A 5,073-nucleotide genomic window follows, 5' to 3' on the forward strand; every position below is an offset into this window, starting at 1 on the left:
CGCCCGAGCCTAGGCACCGCGAGGCCGCCGCGCCCCGCCCCACCACGCCCCGCCCCGCCCCCCCGCAGCCGCGGCTCCCGACCCTGGCCCCGCCCCCGCTCTGGCCCCGCCCCCGCGTTCGCCCCGACCTGCCCGCCCACAGCCCGGGCTCTTAGAACGGGCACCTGGCTCCGCCCCCGTGCTCGCCCCGCCCCTCCCGCCCACAGCCCCGGCTTTTGGCCCCGCATTGGCCCCGCCCCGCGTCCCGCCCCGTCCCGCCGCCCAGCCCGACGGGCTCGGCCGAGGCCCGCAGTCGCTCGGCGCTCGAGCCGACCGCTCCCTCGGCCATCCCTCTTCCTTCCCCGCGAAGGGGGCTCAGGCCAATTTCCTTCCCACACGCCTCCTACCATCCCGGGCTAAGTCCTGTCTACACCGGCCCCGGGTCTGGTTCATTGGAGAAAACTTGGCCTCAATGGATCTGACCAATGGCATTTTTTTCCCATTTCAGTGTCTCAATAATTTGTGTCAAAATGCAAACAATTACGCGGCCCCCCGTTTGTGCACCTCTCACGTAACGGCAGCTGTAACCCACGCGGGGCTTTGGGGTGCGTTTGTAGAGACTGCGGGCTCCGCTCCGCATGAGGACGCCTTGCGGGCTGAGCACAGCCAGGGGACCGGTCCTGCAGGGCAGGGACCACCTGCAGACAGGGCGGGGCCGTCCAAGGGCATCGAAGAGGTGCCCCGGGAGGTGGCGTGGGACTTTTGTAAACCTTGTTTTATTGGTTTTGCTTTTTAATTTCTTGGTCACAAGGCTGAAGTTTTTTGTTTTGTTTTTAAAGCACAGTTCTCCCAAGTATATGCTCTCCAACGATTATTGTTACGCTCAACTTTCCTACCAGAATAGAGCTGTGAAATCACCCAATACAGCTACTAAGGACTCTCCGGGAGAGGACAAGCGATGCGTTCATCACCTTGACCTTGGTCTCCCCACCTCCCTGGAAGGTGCTGAGTCCTGCTGCCCAGCCCCAGAGCGGACATCCAGGGCCTGAGAAGAGTATTTGACAGGCTCTGCTCTCACTCCACAGGGAACTCACCATGCTTGGTCTAAAGCCAACCGCTGGAAGGCTTCTTTACCAGGATAACCAAAAAATGACAACGATAGCTAAGTTATTGAATGCTTATTATTTGCTAGGACGCCAGGCTGAACCCTTTGCGTGTATTACCTCCGGTTTAACCCTCCGCACCGCAGTCAATAGCTGTGGTGAAATGAAGACCAGGATCCGGAGCTGCTGGCTCTACACCAACTGTTTCTCAGACGCCGTTCTCCAGTGAACTTCACCCTTAACACAGCATCTTCTTTCACACCAGGCAACAACCCCTCTGGGTTGAGACCATCTGCCATTAGAGACTTAACATTAGCAACCAACTGCCACTCTTTTTAATAATGAAGAGTTTATTACCATGCTAGGTGTGTGCTGAACATTTGGTGGGACCTCAGAGCACTGGGCTAAAGCATGTCTAATGAATCCGCATTTATCTGCATGTAGGTAAGATTTTCTTCTGCTGCAGGGCGAGGACCACTCTCTCACTCAGTTTTGTACCCTCAGTGCCTAGCAGGGTGCCTGGCGCATAGCACAGTTCAAAATGTGCGTGAGCCCTGGCCAGTGTGGCTCGGGGGGTTGGGCGTCATCCCACAAAGCAAAAGGTCACCGGTTCAATTCCCAGTTGGGGCACATGCCTGGGATGCAGGCCAGGCCCCCACACGGGGCGCATGCGAGAGGCAGCTGATCGGTGTCTCTCTCTCACATCAATGCTTCTCTTCCTCTCTTTCTCCCTCCTTTCCCTCCTCTCTAAAAATAAATAAATTTTAAAAAATTATTTTAAAATGCATGTGAGATGAAAGGTTGAAAAGTGAGTACATAACCCCCAGAGCTTGCCACGCTTCGACATTCGGCTTGGTGTTCTGAAAGCGCGTCCCTGAGAAGACAAGGACACAGCTTCCTCGCTCTTGGTTGCTCAAGGTTCATCTCTCAGCGCTTTTGGGAAGCGCTGGCTCTGTGATCGAAGGGCTGAGACTCCCCGCCCGAACAGAAGCACGTGCCACTTTGGTGTATCTCCAGGGCTGTTCAGGCTTCCCCCGGAGCATCACAAAGACAAAGCATTTGGGGTAGGAATTAGACCTTGCCTCCAGGAAAATCCAAGGAGGTAAACAGTAGGGTTTACATTGCTCATTAAAGTGATGGTTCCGCAACCCCCCCCCCCCCCCCATGGCCTTGCTGACACGTGAGGCCTCCGCCTGCTCACCCAGGTTCATCTTGCGCCATCCGGCCCTTTGGGCCTGAGATGAGTCCCACTCCTCCACCCCAGGGCCTTTGAACATACTGTCTGGAATGCTCTTCCTCCTCTTGGCCTGCTCATCCTTCCCCTCCCTTCGCTTCGGATGGCACGTTCTCAGGGACGCCTTCTCCCAACCCTCCTCCCCAGTTACACTCCCTCGTCGTGCTCAAAGCTGTGTCTCACAGCACTGCCTGGTTTTTCAGGACTTATTTGCACTATCTGACTAAGGTCTGTCTCCCCCGCCGGACTGTAAAACAAGCACTGAGTACGCTTTGCTCCCTGTTGTGTGTCTTCTGCAGTGGTCAGCAAAGCAGCACTTACTGCGTGTGCTCACACGATCTTCCTTTTTGTTGGCTCTGCTAAGCGTGCATCTGGCAGAGAACCCAAGAATCACCCTCACAAGACTGGTCAACGGGCCCTCCTCATGTGATATACTCCTCTCGAGGACCATCTGGTTTTTAACCTCCTACCTTGTCTGGTTTCTTAACCCAGTGTTATTATTCTGTTCTCTATCTCTTACGAAGTGGTCGCTAAGATTATTCTTTTAAAAAAAGTAAAAAAAGATTTTATTTATTTATTTCTAGAGAGAGGGGAAGGGAGGGAGAAAGAGAGGCAGAGGAACATTGATTAGTTGTGCCTCACAGGTCCCTAACCAGGGACCTGGTCCACAACCCAGGCATGTGCCCTGACTGGGAATCGAACCGGCAATCTTTGCAGGCTGGTGCTCAATCCACTGAGCCGCGCCAGCCAGGGCTAAGATTATTCTGTTTAAGGCCTGCAAGGGTGAACCCTTCTGAAGTGGACACTAACAAAATCATTCACAAGTGGCTCAAGAGAAACTAAGGTGTACTACTTCGAAACGATCACTGAGATACAGGTATCTCAATAGAGAGAAAAAGAGTCTCAGGCCACGGCCACCGAGGACACTCCAGGAGCAAGTGGCCACAGCACACGTGAGGTTTCCAACCTCAGCCACATTCCTGAAATGGACCAGCCTTACCCTACCAAGCCTCTCAATTCCATGCATCCTATTAGCACATTTTAGGTAAAACTGTTTTTAGTATTTATGCATTATTTTGATTCAGGATTTCTTTCTTTTAGGGTATTTCTATTTGTTGAAAATATTTGTTCACACAAACTCTAAAAATACCCTTTTTACCAGTCTCTTCTGATGGCTGGGGTAATTTCGGGCAGGCAAATTATAGTACAATTTAGTTGTCACCTCTTAAGATAAAGAGGGTATAAACTATACCCTCTTATATTTTAGGTAAGTGCTAAAATCTAGTTTTATCTTGCCACTATTTCAAACATATTGGGGCTGCTCCTCTTTAATGGAGTTGCTCATGTATTTAAATAACTTGAGCCGAAAAGAAAAGGGAAAAAAAGGGTGCCTTTGCTTTCTTTCTCCTCAGCCCTGCAGGTCCCCAGGAGACTTGCAGCCAGGAGAGCAGCGGGCAGCGGCGGCCCACCCCGACCCGCAGCGGCCGCTCGGCCCTGTCCCCAAGGCCCCCTGCCTCTGTCCCTTGTTTCCTGAGTCCACGCCCCTGCTGGCGCCTTGCCTCTTCTCTCTCAAGCCTTCCCTTTGTTTCACTGTCCCCATCTTTCATAAACGTGCTCTCAAAATTTAAAAAAAAATGTTAGCCACAAAATAATTTTTGACTTTCCAAGTCCTTCAGTTCCTGACATTTTCCTCCTTAGCATCTAATCCGGGTTCCCTTTTCACTAGGCAAATTGACGTTTGGCATGATGAGAAAGAAATTGTATCGTACCACAAAGAGGACAGATTTTAATATTTTGGTTCTCAGAGGGAAAGTCAGCCCCTGCAGGGGCATTTTAGGTTCCCAGCTGCAGGCGATAGTTGAGAATCAAAGATACGGTCACTTTGTTGGATTTGCTCAGTACCAAGCAGCCCGGCCAGAGGGAAGAAGCAAGCCTTTATATAGAGCACGGCCAAACCGCACCCACTTTCTCTTTCCCGCACCCTAATTAAAAAGGCCGACTGGGTGGCCCCTCCACGCTCCTGAAAACCGTCTCTGAAGCTGCACTGAGGCCTCCTGACAAAGCGGCACTTACACAGGGCGACGGCACGGACGAGGTCCACGTGCGCGCTCAGTTTCAAGCGACCAACCGTCCCCACTTACTCCTGTGTAATAAAAAGGAGCCAAACAGATTTACTATTAAAAATATTTTTTATTAACTGAAGCTGATCGATTCTCAGAAGGACAGAAAGGCACATATTATAGTCTTTAAAAAATTAAATTACAAGTTAAAACGGAAGTGGTTTAGGCTTTAATAATTTTTAAAAATGCACATAAAACGTGATCGTTCCGCCGCTGTCGTGTGTTCAGTAGACAGGACGGTGACAGACCCAGACAAGAGGGGCTCGGCTGGGCTCCAGGACAGACGGCCCTCAACTGCCGGGGACAGAGGAGGTAACTGCCAGTTAAAAATCGCTGATGTCATATCGCTTTATGTCTATTTACACAGCAGAGTCCAGAGCTAAAACCACAAGAGAAGAGAATACCTTTTGTCCTATATTCAGAGCTGATTCTGACAAGCTACTGGTTATAATTTAAACATATGCACAGGTTTAAAAAACTCCGGCAGTGAAAATAACATTTTATATACAGGGGTTCTCTGTTTCACACCGTAAAGAGCTCCTCTCGTACTCAGTGTAGTCGGCATCTTGACAGGGAAGTCTTTTTCTCTCTCGGCACAGTGTCAAGTTTGTGTATATGCAACAGAGGAGAAGGTCTC

Source organism: Pteronotus mesoamericanus, unplaced genomic scaffold, assembly GCF_021234165.1.
Source record: "Pteronotus mesoamericanus isolate MK-2021 breed Mesoamerican mustached bat unplaced genomic scaffold, CSHL_Meso_final scaffold_507, whole genome shotgun sequence".
Taxonomy (NCBI): Eukaryota; Metazoa; Chordata; class Mammalia; order Chiroptera; family Mormoopidae; genus Pteronotus; species Pteronotus mesoamericanus.